This window comes from Notamacropus eugenii, chromosome 5 (assembly GCF_028372415.1).
Source record: "Notamacropus eugenii isolate mMacEug1 chromosome 5, mMacEug1.pri_v2, whole genome shotgun sequence".
Lineage (NCBI taxonomy): Eukaryota > Metazoa > Chordata > Mammalia > Diprotodontia > Macropodidae > Notamacropus > Notamacropus eugenii.
The window spans coordinates 335,591,565-335,611,209 of record NC_092876.1 but is presented as its reverse complement, the minus strand read 5'-3'; the positions used below and the strand labels follow the sequence as shown (position 1 = coordinate 335,611,209).

Genomic DNA, 19,645 nt, shown 5'->3' with positions numbered 1-19,645 from the left:
AGCCATCCTAAAATATGGCTTTCTACTGTTTTCCAAAGATAAATACCTTCAAAGAGGGTTTATCTTTCTCAGAGGCTTTATAGTTGGACCCAGGACCTTATCTTGCCCAGAATCAGGCTACCACATCATTTCCAGACCACTTCTGGAACATCCTCCCATCCCAGTTTCTAGCTCAAAGATAGATAGATGATAAGTAGATAGATATATACTTCCATCTCTCTCTCTCTCCCGCCCCCTTCCTCCCTCTCTCTCCCTCCCTCTCTCCCTTTCCCCCCCCCCTCAATTGCATTGTCAGTTTCTTAAGGGTAGGACTTGCTTGCTTGTAATACACACAGTCCTAAGCCCAATGCCTGGCACATAGTAAGTGCTTAATCAGTATTTTTTTTCACTCCAGTGCAGAGATGAGTTGGGGCTTCATTCTTTGATTTGATAATTGAAAAGGCAAAATTTCTATGGGCCAATTACATTTTTTGATCTGTTATTTTTTTCTTATGGGTACCTTTGATTTTTTAAAGAGATTTAGCATTAAAGGGCTAGGTTTAACTGTTAAAAATTTACCAAACCTCAAAGTTGCTATGCAATTTTGTGGCTTTCTAGAGTGCTTGCTTCTTGAAGTACAGTGTCTCCTAAAATGATTTTACAGGAAGAATCAACTCATGGAACTGCAAGGAATTTTAAAGATTACCTAGTCCAGCTATTATACCTCATTTTACAGATGTGGAAAGTATAATAAGATGGGAAGTGATTTCTCTGAGGTCATATTTTCAAGTTATATAGTTACAGAATGTTACCAGTTGGGTGGGCTTGATAGATAAATCTATTTCCCCTTTCTTTATTGGACAGATAAGGAAATCGAGGTGGAGACAGTGACTTGCACAATATCACGTAGATAGTATTAAAGGCAAGACCAAGACATAATTCCAGTTTACCATTGATTCTCCCAGTTTGTTCTTTCTACCTTATCATGTTACTTCTACAAAACTGAATGCCACAAATCTTTTGTCTGTACATCCTGGATCTGTCTCTGAAAAGCATTCAAGTATACCACAGGCCTAGTTCACTGCATCCTGACATTCTTCCGCTCATTTCATTTTGCTGCTTCAGGCAGAATAAGGAATAGGGTGAGGACAGTTAAGTGATCATTATACTTGACTTCGGATGAGGGAAGGTGGATCCAAATTTTGAAGTAGGTGGTTTGTTTTTGGAGGTCTCCTGCTTCCTTTTTGTGGGGCAACTAGGTGGTAAAATGTATAGAGTACCGGGTCTGAAGTCAGGAAGCATTATGACACTGGCTGTATATACCTGGGCAAACCATTCTAGTATTTTTGCCAAGAAAACCTCAAATGGGGTTACAAAGAGTTGGATACCACTAAGCAACCAAAAAACCTTCCATTGTACTGCAATGCAATAAAATATTGATTATATACATCATGGGGAAACTGAGGCCTGGGTTCAGGAATGACTTAAAATACACACACACACATGCACACTTTCCCAGTTACATGTAAAAACAAAATCAACATTAATTTAAAAAAAAAATTGAGTTTCAAATTTTCTCCCTCTTTCCCACAAATGCAAAATACAAAACATTTTCCTATTAGACATGTTGCAAAAGAAAACACATCAAAAAGGAAGAAAAGTAAAGTAAAAAAAAAGTATACTTCAAAATGCCAGCAGAGTTTGTCAGTTTTCTCTGGAGGGTGGATAGCATTTTTCATCATGGGTCCTTTGGAACTGTCTTGGATCCTTGTCTATGTTACAATGTTTAAGTCTTTCATCTTTGATCATTGTTACAACGTTGCTGTTATTGTATACAATGTTCTATTTTTGCTCACTTTACTTTGCATCAGTTCATTTAAGTAGAATGACTTTTTTGAATGAATGAATAAAAAATTTATTTAGTGCTTACTATCAGAAAGCATTGTGTTTTGGACATCAAGATTTGGTAGGTAAACACCTAAATGGATTTAGAAGGTGGCATATCACTTCAGAGGACTCTCAGACTAGAAATGGTAAGCCTTTTTCATGCATAATAAAAAAAAATTAGCATTGACGTGTGCATAGGATTTATGTATATCCTAACTATCTGGTGAATTCCCCAAATAGAGCAGAATTGGCATAGGCCCTTTAGGAGACAGGGGATTGCACTACATGAAAGACTGCACAGCCTCTCTGGGCTCTGAATCACCAACCACCCGGGAACTACAACTCCCAGTAGCCTCTTGTTCCCTTCGCGGACGGCGGCCAATCGGGTTTGAGGGGCGCGGTTTGACCCAGGAGAGGCGACGGCTCCCGCTCGGCACAGCCTGCGGGGCGCTGCAGTTGTTGACGCCTCCTCCCCTGAGCTCTCCTCGTCCCCCCTCCCTCCTCTAGGGTTGTGGCCACGCGCAGCAGCAGCGGCGGCGGCGGTTGTTCCGCTTCCCCTCAGGCCCCGGCGGTCGCCATTGCCCAAGGCTGCCTCCCCTGCCCTGCCTGCACTGGGGCGCTCGGGGCGGCAGCACGGCCTAGTAGCGAGGGCGACCGCAGTAGTGTCCCGGGGCAGGGGGCCTCGAGTTGCGAGGCCGGCTCCCGGTCCCCCCCCTACCCTGCTCTCCCTTGCCGCGCCCTCCCGGGGCGGCTCCGGAGCCAGCCAGCCAGCCAGGCGGGGCGCGCGGGGCTTGCGTCCCGGCGGTCGCAGGAGGAGACGCTGACCCAGGCGCCTCGCAGGGGCGGGGACGCTTCTCTCCGTGGCCGCGGTAAGTGAGGCTTGGCGCCCCCTCCCCCGCGCCAGGCACCCCGGCTCGGCCGCCGCCGCCACCTGCGTCCCGGGGCGGTGGCTGCTTATTGTTTGCTCCCCCGGGGCAGACTTCTTCCCCTTCTCTGCTTCTGGGGGAAGGGAGGGCCGAGAAGTTGGGCGGGAGGGCCGAGAAGTTGGACGGGAGTGGGGGTCGTCCTGCCCCTGACCTGCCCCGAGCCTCTGCCCCTCTGCTCTCCACTTATCTCTCCCTTCCACTCACACGTCTTTTTCTTTTCCTCGTGGCCCCTTTGGAGTCCGGCCAGTTTCTCTCCTTCCCGACAGTTCCCAGCGATCCCTCCTGTCCTCCCTCTTTGGGCTCTGGACATGGGTCCGTTGAATCTCTGCCCAGCCCTTAACCCCAATCTGCTATCTCCCTTCCCACAAACCGCAGCAGCTGAAACTCCTGGTCCACAAATCCATCCCCACCTCTGTAGCAACAACTCCTTAGGTCTCATTTCTGATCATTCCCATTTTAATCCCACTGTGCCAGGAGGCGAGTTGTGGACTTCTGTAGGTAACCTTAAATTAACTTGAAGTTACTGAGCATGAACTTGCTGCTTTCAGCTACTTAAATTTCTTTTTTTTGGGGGGGGGGGCACTCCTAGAATAAAAACTTCTTAAGTGGATTCATCATTTTGCACAAGTCTTTTAAGTACTGAATGACCCGAGTATTGATGTCTGGAAAGTACTTCTAGTTTCCTGGTTAGAGTATAGTTTGTGGTCGTCCTTTTATTGGGGGTGAGAGAGAATATCCTCTTTATGCAACAGGAGATTTATTTCCCGCTATATGGTGATTCATCGATTTCTATCTAATAATCTAGACATGTTTTGCCTCCTTTGCAAAAGGACACAATCAGAATGGTTAGGCCTAAAATTAGACCCACAAGCTGGGTTTTGGATCAAGGCTATACGCGTCACATTTTTTCCCCTGCTGTGTTTGACTCTTCCGCTCTTATAAGTAGGCAGGATATTGAAATCTACAAGAATTTACTCTTGAGAGTTTGTTTTTGTAGGTTGTCCAGAAAAATAAGAATAATTTAAAATGAAGCTAGATGAAGATCTCTTTTGTTAGATGAACTAAGTGCACAGTAATTTTGGAGGCAAGTAAAAACTTGTCCAGCCTTGCCAGAGGTTCTGTAGCTTTTGTCAAAGACTTAACTTTTTAGAAAAAAGGAAGACCGAGTAAAATCTCGTTTAAGAATATAGGTTTAAGGTGACACTTTTATCTTTGGCTTTTTAAATTGTGCACTTGGCACTATTGGTTAGCAAGTGACAAATTTTTTTAATCATCAGAAGAAAAAGCATCTATCAGAGAGAACATTTTGTTAAGGCAGTGTTTAAGGTGACAGTTGCTTTAGGAAAACTCAGGACTGATGATAAGTTTCTAGCCCCTCAACAAAGATGATTTTTTATGTTTTTGATGTGGACCTAGACATTGAACCCATGGAGGTGATCCAAATTCAGGTGTTTTTGTGTGGTCTTCTCACTGTTACTGCTGAAAACCTACAAATGGTATGGTGTCCCTTTTCCAAACATAATAAAAAAAGCATTAGTATTGAAGTGTTCCAAAGGCTATGTGCGTGACATGATTGGTTGGTGAGCAACAATGAATAGCCAAGATCTTAACCTCTTCTTTTTCTTTTAGAGACTTAACACAACCCCTCATGCCAAGAATGGGGTTAAATGTTTGATAATTGTAGTTCTGATAATCTCAGGGTATGAGATGTTGGAACTCTTAGAGTTCTTTAAAACTTTGTTTTTTATGACAGTTGTATGTGCAATCCCTGGTTCTCATTCAGGAAATTACACACCCAGAATTATAGCTAGCTGGGAGTGACCTTAAAGGTCATTTAGGCCAGTGACTATATTGTACAGATGAGGAACTAGAGGCCCATAGAGGTGTCCAGTGACTTGCTTAAGGTTATTAAGCTAATAAGTAGCAGAATCAGTATTCTATCACAGGCTTTCTGACCGACAAGACTGGTGAAGCTTTTTCTGCTGTGGTATGCTATCTTTTTTCTAGGTATTCCTGTCTAGTTGAGACCTAGGATCCTGTGACTAGACAACTTATTACTCAGTGATATTGCTGTTATTTGGGAAATTATTTTTTTTCTGGAGCATTATAATGTTTCTAATGTTTGCAGAGAATATTTCCTTTTAGGTACTTTGCCTGCAGTTACTGAAAGCTGCCGTCAGGTGTTTTATCGCTTGAGCAGACAGGATACCTCATTGACATGGCTGATAGAGTAGCATGCTTTTCCATTAAATGCTTTTTTTTTTTAAACAAAGTATTCTGGTAGGAAACACAGTTTTTAGTTCATGACTTTAAGATATCAGAACCTAGGTACAATTTGATATATTTTCCCACAGATCTTTAGCTGTTATTATTTACTCATCAACCACAATTTAAAGTAAAATGCTTAGGTAAAACATTTATCTAATGATTTTAGTAAAATGCTTCTTTTGATTCCTCCTGAATTTATATTAGGTCACAAAATTTTGAGGTGTCTGGAAATCTCATTAGTATTTTGGTCCTTTTGGTGTCAGAAGTTCATGCTTTTCCTGTTCTTTAGCCGCGTCCCTCAAATCCATTGATCTTTCATTGATGGGCATTTGATCACTTCTAAGCTAATAAAAAAGATGGAATATATTCAGGTGACTTAGCTCCAAACCAGTACTGCTGTCCTTGTAGCATTCATCTTTCATAGTCTAGAGGTGAAAAAGAAAAAAAAGGAATCATAAGAGGTAGTTTTAGGGTCAGTGAACATATGAATCTTGATGTCCGTCAAGCATTTTGAATCTTTATCTTCAAAATAATCAAGTGTGAATAATGGGTCTTGTGATAGTTTTATGTTATTTTGCTGAATCATGTGTGTCTAATTTGATTTTTTGTTTTTGCTTTTTGAAATTAAAATGAGACCTTTTGTGATTAATGAAATACAAATTTATTTGAAAGCTTTACTGAATTTTTAGTAGCTGTTTTTGTCTTGAATTTTCTCAGTGGATACTGATAGCATAATAATTATATGTGACCATCCATGAAATTTTCTGACGTTAAAAAAAAAGCTCCTCATACTTGGAAAGATGGAGAATTCAATTCAGTTGATGCTCATTGATTGTTTCTAGTCAGAAGGAAATTTAAATGCTGATTTACTTGGTTGTTTCTAAGCATCTCCTCTCCCTACTCCCCCCAATTCACAATCCATAAAACAAAACCCCAAAGCTGTTTTAGAGCTTGGAAGAGGGACTTCAGATATAATTTAGTACAAACCCCTCATTTCATGTTTAATTGTTTCTATAGTAACCATCACACACCCTTGATTAAGTACAAAATGCCTTCTGAAAGCATTGGCGTTACACAACTAATCTTCCTTGAGCATATTTTTCAAATGATAAGCTTTTACAACAGATACAAAACATGGAAATTTTGGGAGGTAATTTTAGGGGTTAGAGTGAAAATAGAATATTCCTGGTTAAAATGTAAATTTTAATCTGGGGGTGGCGCTACATTCCTGTAATCCTTGTTGCTGGCGAGGCTGAGGTTAGTGGATCACTTGAGCTTGGAATTCCTGTTGTTGCTTGGCAAAAGCTGTTAGAGGGTCCTCATTAAGTGTGGCACCAATACGGTGAGCCACCTGAGAGTAGGTGCACTACCAGCCTTCCTAAGGAGGTGTAAATTGGCTTGGGTTAGGAATGGAGAAAGTCAAAAAGCTTTCTTGTTGCAGCATTTCCATTTTGGGAGGAAATCTTTTCCCTCAATTTAATGCTCTTTTACATGATCAGTTTTTTTCAGACTTTCATGAGAAGGAAAGATTTTGTTGAAGTTGCACATTTGTTTCAGTAGAGCACATCAAAGTGTATTTTAAGTTATCTTCCCAGTTTATATAGTTTGTTTTTTAATATGAGTTTATCCAGGAGCTACAGACTTAGAGATAAAAAGCCACCTTGTTGTATGTGGGGAGGCATGTAATACTCTGGGTGCACTGAAGAATAAAATCTAGGCCAATGCCTCAGTACAAAATGAGTGTGTTACATTTATTGTTCAACATTTTTGAAAGCATCTTATAGTGCTTTAATTATTGAAATATTTTAAAAACAGTTGACATAGTTTGTGGTGGGAAACTGTTTCCAAACCTCATGTTAAATTTTAAAATGTAAAGCAAAAAATCAAAACAAAAAGCTGGATATTGGGTTCCAAGTAGTCTTATCTGAGTTAGAAAGTTGTTTTTCATAGTTTTTTAGGTTTTTCTTTGGTCCCAAGGTCTCTCATTGAAAGATTCTGCTTTAAGCCTAGGTTTATACTAGCTTGAAGCAGCAAGATATCCTGAGGAGAGATAGGAGGCCTATCTGGTGGAGACAGCCCTGGACCCTGAACCACTGAATCTGCTAACAACCCAGTTCCTATAGCCTCCCCTGTGAAAAAAGGACCAGCTGACCAATAGTTACCTTCAAGGTACACAGACTATCCTAAGTGAAGTAGCAAGGCACCCTGAGGGAGAGACAGGAGACAGATGTGCCTGGCAAGTCAAACAACTACCATCACTTCACCACCATTTCTGCTCAGACCCTGGTGGGGGTAGTTTGGGCCCCAAATCCATTTAGTGGAGCTGTCACTGTGAATAAGGTACTGGGCCACTTGTAATACTAGTTGATGATCAACTGCCACTTAAGGAAAGGATAATCTAAGAGCCCTGGGAGTTGTTGCACCCCCCTAAATGATGGGTCTTACTTTCACCCCAGCTTCAGAAGCTATCATCATCTAGGGAAGCAACCCCAGTAGAGATAGGACCAGGAACTGCATCTGTGGCTATTGTATCCTCTATCACTTCAACAACCATAGCTACTGAAGACAGGAAAAGAAAATTATTGCAATCCAAATATTTGGCAGTGTCAAATGATTGAGTATCAAAAATAGATATGATTTTGTCAGTGGAAATGGCATTAAAGATGCATTACCTTCTGCTTTGCTTCTGTATCCTAAGGCTCATCAGATCATTCCACTGGCTTGCAGCTGAAACGTACTGTATGTGTTATTTTTCCCCCTCTTCCCCATTGGAATGTTGAGCTCCCTGAGAACAGAGATTGTTTTACTGTTCTCTTTGTATCTCTACCTCTAAGCACAGTGCTTTATAGCTCCACAGCATAATATATAGAGCCTGAGCCTGGAGTCAGGAAGACCAAGTTCAAATCTAGCCTCAGATGCTTCTTAAAGGTGTGACCCTGAGCAAGTCATGTAATCTCTGTCTGACTCAGTTTCCTCAGCTTTAGAATGAGGCCAATAATAGCACCTATCGCTCTGACTTGAGAGGATCAAATTAATATTTGTAAAGCACTTAACACAGTGCCTGGCAGATAGTAGGTTCTTATTAAATATTCATTCCTTTCTTTTCCCTTTTCTTCCCCATAATAAGTACTTAATGTTTTTTCCTTCATTCACTAGACCATTACATGTCTGGTTAGCTGAGAAATAATTTTTTAAAAATTTTACTAAATAATGAGATTTTATGATGAGGAGAAGTAAAATTCCATTCTAATGTTATGCTATAAAGCATTTTTGGAGAACTTTTGATGTGCGCTGTAGTCAGAATGGTTATAGGCTGGACTTCATCTTTCTAAACCTATCTTGTATTATTAATCTCTTCCTTTCTTCTCATTTGTCTTTTCTTCTGCTCTCTTATGATCCCTCTGTTTCGCGTTTACTCACTCTCTCAAAGTGCTCAAAAAAACCTTTTAGTAGTTCTTTCCTGCTTATCACATCAAATCTGAATTCATATGTGGCTAAATCTCCATTATGTTTGAAGCATTACTTCACCTATTCAGTCTTAGTTTTCAGTTCTACCCAATCCATTCTAGTTAGCCTGGTTTCTTTATCGTCCCTCATCCAATGCATACTGCTTCATATTGATGTCCTTTACTGAGATGCCATCCCAGCTTTGAGAGGGAGTGGTAGGTGGGGAAAAAACTGTGGTGTTGGCGTCTTAGGATATTGTATGATCTTAGGCAAATAACTTCATATCTCAGTTAATTTATTTTTAAAATGAGGATAATAGTACTTCTACAACCTGTTTCATGGGATGGTTGTAAGAAAACCTAGACTTTGTACAACTTGAGACTACAAGGAAGACTGGCATAGTGTAAAATGTGGCTTACATTCAAATCTCATCTTTACCCCTGCATGCCATTTAACATCATAGTTAAAAATGGGACGGTTGATCTCTAAGCCCCTCTCCCCACTTTAAAATTCTATTATTTATGATATAAAGAGTAAGTATTTGAAATCAGACTACACTTGCCATTCTAATACTGTTACTTAGTGTTTGACCATGGGCAGATTACTTCATCTCCCTTAGGAGGGGAGTGGTGGTCAGACTATAAAAGATCTCCTACCCCCTTCCAGCTCTAAATTTTATAATCCACAGCCTATCCTATAGTACATGTAAATATCAGTAAACATTGCTGGACTTATTGCCAGTGGGGGACAAGGATTGAGATGTTTAAAATACTCAGATTCCTGATAATGTTGTTGTTAAAAAAGAATGGCAGTTTTTTCTTACATTTTACCTAAGATGGAAGTTCCACCTGTTTTAGCTTTTTTCACAGTGGTAAATGTATTAGGGATTATGGTAATGAAAAACCATCCTCTTTGAAGTTTATTCTTCATTCCTGAGTATTTCTGAGGCTGGTAGGTTGCAGGTGCCACTATTGGTTCACCACTGTTAAGGATTAAGGAAAGTGAATGTTTAATACTTGAATTTAATTAAACCTTATAAAGTTTTGGAATTATGACTCTAAATAAAGCAGCTAATAGCTTTAGTGTTACCTTTAGTGTCTTAATCCCTTGCTTTTCAGAAGAGATGGCTCTCCCTTATCTGACCTTCACTTGATCCTTGTGCTGCCACTAGGTACATAGTGATTTAAGGTTTGTAAAGTATTTTTGTAAATGTCATCTCTATTTATCCTCACAACTACCCTGGAAGGTAGGTGCTGTTGTTATGCCTTTTTTACAGAATAGGAAACTGAGGCAGGCAGGTTAAATGACTTTCCCAGTGTCATACAACTAGTAACTTTCTGAGGCTGGATTTGAATTCAGATCTTCCTGACTCCAGGTTTAATACTCAATCCACTAGCCTGGCTGCCTAAAATACTAGTTAGAATGTAAACTTTGAGAGCAGAGACTATCTCCTTTTGTTTTTATGTTGGTGCCTTGTAATCGTTCAGTGAGTATCAATTAAACATAGTAATTTCCAAACACTGGAGATATAAACAAAAAGCAAAAATATTTTCTGCCCTCCAGGAGCTTATGTTCTAATGGATATCACTGTATATAAATGTTTCTTGAATTGAATTTTTCAGATACTTAGAGAATGTTGTCTTCTGCTAATACCTCTAATTCCTCTTTTCCCCCTGCCCCCTTTTACTCTATTGCAACTGCTCTCTTAACTGATACTTCATATTATTCCAGAAAAAACCTGTGTCTTTTCTAAGTACGCATCTTCTCTGTAAGCTTTTTACGTTGTTGATCACCTGCACCTGCTACTTCTTGAATCTCTTCCCTCTCTTGGTTTCTCTGTCATGGTATTATTACCAGATTTTCTTTCCTGACATTTAAATGAACTGCCCACTAACCGTGGATAATCCTTCTTTAAAAATTTAGCTTTTTAAAAAAAAAATTATGTTTTTGATTGCATTTTAAGTTTTGAGCTGTCTCCCTCCCCACCCTGAACGAGTGGTTGCCATTTGACGTGTTTGTATGTAAACCATACGAAGCATACTTATGTTTATCAGTTATTTCTCTTAGTCGTTCACAATTGTTTTCAGACAGTATTGCTGTTCCTGCCTATGTAACACTCTCTTGATTCTGCTTGTTTCATGCAAGTCATTCCATGGTTTTCTAATGTCATCGAGCTCGTCATTTCTTACAGCACGGTAGTATTCCATTGCAATCGTAGACCACAACTTGTTTAGCCACTCCCCAGTTGACGAGCATCCCTTCAGTTTCTACTTCTATGCCACCACAAATTGAGCTGCTCTAAATATTTTAGAACCTGTAGGTTTATTTTTCTTTTCCTCTGTTCACTTTGGGAAACAGACCTAATAGTGGTATTGCTGGGCCAAAGGGTATACTTTATAACTTTTTGGGCGTAATTCCAGGTTACTGTCCAAAAATGATTGAATCGCTTCAGTTCCACCAACAATTTATTAGTGTCTTGGTTTTTCCATATCCCCTTCAACATCTGTCATTTTCCCCTTCTATCATTTTAGTAGTCCCTCGTTTTCCAAATAGCTTGTATTGAATTATAACTTCTAATAATGTTGAGTGATGTTAGGATTGTGAAAAGACTAGTTTTTCTCTTGTAGTCACTTCTTTTCCCAGATTATTCTTTTTAATTGATTTATTTTTCTGTTTGTTACTTAAAAGCTAATTACTACTTTATTTTGAAATTGGTTTGAAATCTACAAGTAATACTTCATCTAAATTCACACACTTAGTAGCTGTGTGACTCTGGGCAAGTCACTTAATTGTAAAAATGGGTATAATAATAGCACCTAGTTTGCTGGGTTGTTTTGAGGATCAAATGAAATAATATTTGTAAAAAAACACTTAGCACCTTGTCTGGCACATTTTTTCCCCCTTCATTTCCCTTCAGTTTTTTCTTTTCCCTTCAGTTTCCTTCCTTCCATTTCATCTTTAAAAAGTTCTTCACAGTCTTGACTGTTTTCTGTAAGAAATGTTTTTTCTGATTCTTTTCCAAAAATTTCATTGGTGTTGTGTTATGTCTGTATATGCGTAGTAATGGAGTCTCTTGAAACAAAGAATATGGACATTTTGAACTAGGTGTCTTCTAAAGCATCTTCCAACTCTGAATCTATGAATCTGTGATCTTCCTCTCAGTAGAGAAGTGCCAGAGGAAGCATACATTGCCAGACAAGGCCAAATGTCATTGATTTGTTTGAACTTTGTTACTAGGATGGGTTCTGTTTGGGGAGTGGGGTTATTGGGAAGTAACAAGATGTGTTTGTTTTTTTAAGCATTTTGACACCTAAAGTGATGGGCTTAGGTCCTATTTAGCTATGGAAGTGTGGATCCAGCCTGCCAACCAACAGCCTAATATTCTGGGATTTCCAGCCCCACTGTGGTGTTTAGCATATGAAAACTTTAAGTAAAATGTCTTAAAATGAGAGCTTAATAACCTATTTAGTGGAGACTTCTTGGTATGGATGTGTGTTTAAAGGTTATTATGTTGTTTAACTCAATTTAGCTAATTAGATCACAGTTTTCATTTGAGCTAGCTGTTTTTACTTTATTATATCTATTGGTAATTGATGATTGGGCGAGAAACTCTTAAGGATTCTGGAAATAGTGAAATTCTATAAATACTGTATCATTCTATTATTTAAAATTAATTTATTTTTAGTTTTCAACATTCACTTCCACAAGATTTTGAGTTCCAAATTTTCTTCCCATCTTTCCTCTCCAACCACCCCAAGATGGTGGGCATTCTGATTACCCCTACTACCAATCTGCCTTCCCTTCTATCACCCCTCCCCCTTCTCTTATTCCTTTCTCTTCAGTTTTCCTGTAGGGCAGGATAGATTTCTATACCCCATTGCCTGTTTATCTTATTTCCCAGTTGCTTGTAAAAACAGATATTAACATTCATTATTAAAACTTTGAGTTCTCCCTCCCTCTTTATGCACTTTCACTGAGAAGGCAAACAATTCAATATAGGTTATACAAATGTAGTCATGCAAAACACTTCCATTATAGTCTTGTTGTGAAAGACTGTTTCCTTCCATTCTATCCTGCTCCCCATTCATTCTGTTCTCTGCTTTGAACCTGTTTCTCCTCAAAAGTGTTTGATTCTGGTTACTCCCTCCCCCATTCTGCCTTTCCTTCTATCATCTCCCCCTCTCTTATCCCTTTCCCTCCTACTTTTCTGTTGGGTAAGATAGATTTCCATACCCAATTGAGTGTGTATATTAAACCAAATCCGATGAGAGTAAGGTTCAGTCATTTACTCTCATCTCCTCCCTCTTCCCCTCCACTGTAAAAGGTTTTTCTTGCCTCTTTTAGGTGAGATAATTTACCTCATTCTACCTCTCCCTTTCTTCTTCTTCCAGTACATTCCTCTCACCCCTTAATTTTATTTTTTAGACATCATTTCCTTCATATTTAACTCATTCTGTGCCCTCTGTCTATATATATATTCCCTCCAACTACTCTAATACTGAGAAAGGTCTCATGAGTTACAAATATCATCTTTCCATGTAGGAATGTAAACAGTTCAACTTTAATTAGTCCCTTATAATTTTTTTCCTGTTTACCTTTTCATGCTTCTCTTGAATCTTGTATTTGAAAGTCAGATATTCTATTCATTATAATCTCTTCATTAAGAATACTTGAAAGTCCTCTATTTCTCTGAATATCCATTTTTTCCCCTGAAGGATTATACTCAGTTTTGCTGGGTTAGGTGATACTTGGTTTTAATCCTAGCTCCTTTGACCTTCAGAATATCATATTCTATGTTCTCTGATTCCTTAATATAGAAGCTGCTAAATCTTGTGTTGTCCTTATTGTGTTCAACAATACTTAGATTGATTCTTTCTGGGTGCCTGCAATATTTTCTCCTTGACCTGGAAACTCTGGAATTTGGCTACAATATTCCCAGGAGTTTTCCTTTTGAGATCTCTTTTTAGAGGTGATTGGTGGATTCTTTCCATTTCTATTTTCTCCTCAGCTCCTAGAATATCAGGGCAGTTTTCCTTGATATTCTTGAAAGATGATGTCTAGGCTCTTTTGTTTGGTCATGACTTTCAAGTAGTCTAATAATTTTAAAATTATCTCTCCTGGATCTATTTTCCAGGTCCATTGTTTTTCCAGGGAGATATTTCACACTCTCTTCTAGTTTTTCATTCTCTTTGTTTTGTTTTATAACTTTTTGATTTCTCGTAAAGCTTCCATTTCTCATTAGCTTCCATTTGCTCCATTCTAATTTTAAAGAAATTATTTTTTTCAGTGAACTTTTGGACCTCCTTTTCCATTTGGCTGATTCTGCTTTTTAAGGCATTTTTCTCCTCATTGGCTTTTTGGACCACTTGCCATTTGGTCTAATCTATTTTTTAAGGTGTTATTTTCTTTAGTATTTTTTGGGGTCTCTTTTAGTAAGCTGTTGACTTGTTTTTCATGGTTTTCTTACATCACTCACATTTCTCTTCCCATTTTTTCCTCTGCTTTTCTTACTTGATTTTCAAAATCCTTTTTGAGCTCTTCCATGGCCTGAGACCAATTCATATTTTTCTTGGAGGTTCTGGATGTAGGAACTTTGACTTTGTTGTCTTCTTCTTGTCGTATGTTTTGATCTTCTTTGTCACCAAAGACTATAGTCTGATTTATTTTTCTTCTGTTTGCTCATTTTCCCAGCCATTTACTTGACCTTTTAACTCTTTGTTAAAGTAGGGCTCTGCTTTCACTGTGTAGGGCATACTGTCCCAAACTTTAGGGGTTTTGTGTAGCTGTTTACAGAGATACTTCTAGGGACCTATAAATTTTCAATTCTTTCAATGTGGTATGAACTGAGGAGAGGTGTTTACTCTCCTGGCATATGCTGTGGTCTGTGAGTGACCACAGGCACTCTTTTCTGCCTTGAAATGGTGTGGGGGATTCCCTCTCCATTGCCTACAAGCTTCACCATGCCAGTGCTCCTTTTCACCTCAGGACCACCACCCAGGACTGCTACCCAGATCTATGCAAAGCAAATCAAGAGAATCCTTCCTCAGCACCAGCAAAGAGGTCCCTGCAGTCCCCCTCTGATCAGTTGTTCAAACCCCCCACTATCTGTGGGCCGAGAGCTCAGCTACTGCTACTGCTGCCACACCGGAACTGGACCTGGACCATGCTGCTCTCTCACTGAGGTCTGACAGACCTTTCCTAATGACTTTCTAAGTTGTCTTTGGAATTTGTGGGATGAGAAGTCTGGAAACTGCCACAACTGCCAGTGATTCAGTTCCTTGAGGCTTCCTCCAGGTTTGCTAGGATTCAGTCTGTGCTGGCACGACCTCAGCTAGACTGTGCTCCTCTCTCAGCCTGGTGCATTAGACCTTTCCTGTTGGTCTTCCAGGTTGTCTTGGACTAGAAATTTGTTTCACTCTGTCATTTTGTGGGTTCTGCTGTTCTAGAATTTGTTTAGAGTTGTTTTTTACAGATATTTGGAGGGGTCTGGGGGAGAGCTTAAGCCATTCCCTCCTTTTACTCCGTCATCTTGGCTCCACCTGTATCATTCTGTTAATGAAAAGAGAATGAGAAGATTATATTATTCCTCTCTTCTCCCTAATTGGATAGGAACAAAGACTGTGTAGAAAGAAATAAGGCTACACTGAACTATATTGGACCAAGATGACTGACCTGAATTACCAGAAGCTGAGATTTTTAGTCTTTGAAACTGATTCTTATAACTTCATTTAGATATTCATAGTAATTTTTAGGGACATGTGGTTGGTATAACTGTGACATAGGCACACTTTGTCTCTATTAGCTTCTTAATTCTTTCTGAATTTCTTTCCCTAGCAAAAATTTTCCTTCTTCCTTTTTGTTCCATTTCAGTAGTCATTTTTGATGAGTATTAATTTTAGTTGGGTTTATCTTTGCTATAAATCTTTTTGTTTTCTATCATTGGTATTGAAATTGGTAACTTATTTGTATACTTAATGATGGAATGTGGCTCCTCTCAGTTACCACATTTCCCCCCTCCTCCCTTCCTAGCATACCAACAGTGTTGCTGTTCATTATTCACTCCTCTCCCTCCATTTTTTCTTACTTTGGAAAGAGCCCTTTGGGGCTTGGTCAAAACAGAATAATTGCTTAGAGGGGGGAAGCATGCTTTTGTATATACATATATAGCAAGCCTGAGGACAGTGAAATAGTTTCAGTGGTCCACATTTTGAAAAAATTTCCGTTGAAAGTCTACTTTTAAAACTTTGTTTTAGAAACCTTTCCTGTCTGTAGATTAATGGTTATAGATCCCTTTTGGAGAAATGGAAAGTGATCAAATGAAGATTATAATGCAGATCTCTAGAAGCATGTGGATAACCCATAAAAAATGACTCTAAACAAATTCTAGAGCAGCATAAGCCACAAAATGACAGCATGAAAGAGATTTCCAGCCCAAGAGAGCCTGGAAGGCCGACAGGAAAGGTATATCACACCGGGCTCAGAGTGAAGCGAAGCACTGTCATGTCATGCGGCATGGACAGGACTGGAGCAGGCTTCAGGGTGCGGAACCACAGGTAGTAACTGTGGTTCCCAGATTTCTTAACTCACAAAGGCTAAAGACAGCTTCAGAGGTGAATAAGAAAGCTCTTTCACCTAGGTAAGAAGGAAATACAGTCTGGCCCCAGTAGTCCACTGGGCCTAAAGACCTTGGGGGAATTGAGCAGCTGACTTGCGTCTCAGTTCTGAGTGGCGGTGCTAGCGTAAGGAGGAGCACTGGCATGGCCGAGCTGGTGGTGACTGTAGAAAGGGAATTCTACTCACAGATCCTGGGCAGAAGAGGGCTTGTGGTTGCTCCCAGAACAGAGCGCAGGCCAGGAGAGGAGTAAACTCCTCTCGCTTGATTGTGCCATGTTGGAGGAACTGGGAACTTACAGGTCCCTAGAGTATACCTTCCACTTGACAAAAGATTCAATTAACTGACTGGGAAAATGCCCCCAAAAGGGAAAAAAAAAAATAAGACTATAGAACGTTACTTTCTTGGTGAACAGGTATTTTCTTCCATCCTTTCAGATGAGGAAGAACAAAGCATACCATCAGAGGAAGACATAAAAGTCAAGGCTTCTACATCTTGAAGCATGTGGCACACTTAGTAGTTTATTGCTTAAAAAGTTTACAGGTTTTTTTTTTAATAGTGGAAAATTATGTTGGAAATCAGATTAGGATCCAGATATAAAATTTGCTGGTAGTGAAATTATATAATACTACCTAGTGCTTTGGTCCTTCAGTTGGTCTTTGAGGAAGAAGAGACCCAATAGGGATAGCTTTCTCTCTGTCCTGATCTGCCCTTAGGCTTTTGTAAAAAGAAGATATTTAGATAAAGGAGAAAAGGAGTTTGTAGAGTAGGTAAAATTGAAGATGGGGTGGAGGTGTGCCCTTGGAGCAAGATGAATCAATTAAGTGCCTATTATGTGCACATTGTTCTAGGCAGTGGGGATACCATGACAAATGTGAAACAGTCCCCTCCCTCAAGGAGTCAGGAAGCTTATGTGTGTATACATATATGTATTTATAAAAATATAGGAAGGAAGCAGATATTCATTAGGCACCTACTGTGTACCATGTACCTATGCTAAGGACCTTACAAATATGACCATTTTACAGTTGAGGAAATAGAAGTTAAATAACTTGCTTAGGGTAACATAGCTAGTAGTGCCTGAGGCTTAATGTGAACTCAAGTCTTGTTAACTCAAGGGAAGACACTAGCTCTAGGAAGAAGAGGAAAGACTTCGTGTAGAAGGTAACTTGAGCTAAGCCTTGAAGGAAACTAGTGATTCTAAGAGGCAGAGGTGAGGAGAGTGTGTTAGGCAGGGCGATGACCAGTGCTAACATACACAGATGTCAAGTAGAATACCTTGTATGATTAAATGGTCTGTTTGGTTAGATCATGATGTATGTGTGTGAAGGGGAGTCATGTGTAATGAGTCTGGAAAAGGTAGTTTGGGGTCAGGTTGTAAAAGGTATTAAGTGCCAAACACTGTATTTTATCTTTGAGAAGTTAGGGAACCACTACTATTGTGTATGCAAGAAACATAGATATGCCCTTGAGAGAAATCACTTTGGCAACTCTGTAAAGGATGGACTGGAATGGTGAGAGAGTTGAGCTTTTAGGAAGTACTATTGCAATAGTCCAATTCGGTGGTGGTGAAAGCCAGAGGGTGGTGGTTGTGTGAATGGAGATGAGAGGTTGGATGTGAGATAAGTTATGGAGGTAGATAGGACAAGATTAGACATTGATTGGTTAGGTAAAGTGAGAGTGAAAGTGAAAAGTTAAGGATGATGCTGTGGTTGCCAAATTGTGTGAGTAGAAACTTGTTTGTGCTTTTAACAGAAAGAGGAATTTTGGAGGAGGACTGAGTTTGTGGGAAAGGATGACCAGTTCTGTTTTTGGATGTGTTGAGTTTGAGATGTCTGTAAAATATCCATTTCTAAACATTAAAGATGGTGACACAGGAGAGAAATCAGGCCGAATACTTAGATTTGGGAGACATCTGTGTAGAGGTGGTATTTAAAACCATGGTACCTGATGAGGTCACTAAAAAGAGTGTTGAGGGAAGAGAGCCCAGAATGGAGACTTTGAAGGATATCACATTCACAAGATGCCTGAGATGACCGGTAATCCCACAAAGGAGATTCTGGGGGAAAGAGAGCCAAGAGAATATGGTATCATGAAAACCCTGAGAAGAGAGAGCATCCAGAAGAAGGTAGTCAGCAGATGGTATAGAGAGGTCAAAAAGGATGAGGATTAAGAAAAGGCTCTTAGTTCCTCAATTAAGAGATCATAGGTAACTTTGGAGAGAATGGGTTCAGTTGAGGGATGGTGTTGGAAATCAGATTTCTAAGGATTGTGAAGTGAATGAGGGAGAAGTAATGAAGGCAATAAGGGTAAAAAGTTTTGTTTTTTTCTTGGAAGTATATTCAAAATGAGGACTTTTTACTAGTGATGACAAAGGGTTAATTTTTCTTTTAGGATAAAGACAAATCTGCACATGTTTGAAGGCAGTGGGATAAGATCCTAGAATGACGAAACAGTGATGCGTTATCTGCTTTATTTGGAGTCAGTATTCTAAAACTTTAAGAGACTTAAGCACAAGTATTAAATGTTCATCCAGTAGGGGGACCTGCTGCAACCTAGCATGTGTTTGTCCTTCCTTGCGGAAGAAGACCATGCCATCAGAGAAATAATGACATGACTTGCGCTTGACTTTGTTTTTGAGGGAGGGAGGGCTTTGCAGGTTACCAGCCTCACTTCTCCTCCAGAGCCATCTGAATCCAGCGACCAGATATTTCATCAGGATGACTGCAGATGACCCAGGATGAGGCAGTTGGGATTAAGTGAGTGACTTGCCCAAGGTCGCACAGCTAGTGAGTGTCAAGTGTCTGAGGTGAGATTTGAGCTCAGGTCCTCCTGACTCCTACACTGGTGCTCTATCCACTGCACCAACTGGCTGCCCTGCAACCTAGCAGTTTGTCTATGAAAAGAGGAAGGAATAAGTGTGATAGTTTGAAGTAATGGAAAGGTTAAGAGAGAAGATGGATTTTTTTTTTTAATGAATGGTTGAGGCCTGGGCATGATTATAGGTAACAGGAAAGGGAGTAGATTAGGAGAGATTGAAGTAACTGATAAAGAGGATGATCATAGAGGCAACCTGCTGAAAAACAGGAGGAAGAGATGGGATCAGGGACCTATGGAGAGGGTTTGGCCTGGTTGAAGAGGAAGAAGGTTACCTTTTTATCACAGATTGGAGCAAAGGAAGACAGCTTGATGGATAATGTCAGGGAAGGGGAGAAGAGGGAACTCATAACTCCTCAGGTTAGAAAGGAAACCCCGTGTTCATGGGGAGTGAGAAGAGTGTAATGTGAGGAGGCTGGGGAAGAATAGATTTGTGGTGTGTGGGATAGAGAATCCAATAAAGGAGGAATAACTAAAAGGGTAGCCGTGGTGCCCTGAGGGACCAGTCAGCACAGTTGTGTGAATTTTTCCAGTTCTGTTCAAGCAGCCGGTGAGAAGGAGGAGAAGAGGCAGTGGTGAGAGTAATTCAGGGTTTGGATTTGGCAGGGTATGATAATAGTGAATAGATAATAGTAAAAGAGCAAGGTAT

The 19,645-nt window shown here is 39.9% G+C and overlaps 1 protein-coding gene across 3 annotated transcripts in view; it reads left to right on the top strand.

Annotated features, from left to right (window-relative positions):
• The first annotated feature begins 2,623 nt into the window (after positions 1 to 2,623).
• PAK2 (p21 (RAC1) activated kinase 2) overlaps positions 2,624 to 19,645 on the top strand; it is a 131,914-nt gene continuing 114,892 nt past the window's right edge. For all 3 annotated transcript variants that reach the window (XM_072613643.1, XM_072613642.1, XM_072613644.1), the window contains exon 1: positions 2,624 to 2,735. The gene's annotated coding sequence lies outside the window, so the exon portion shown is untranslated. The remainder of the gene's footprint in view (positions 2,736 to 19,645) is intronic.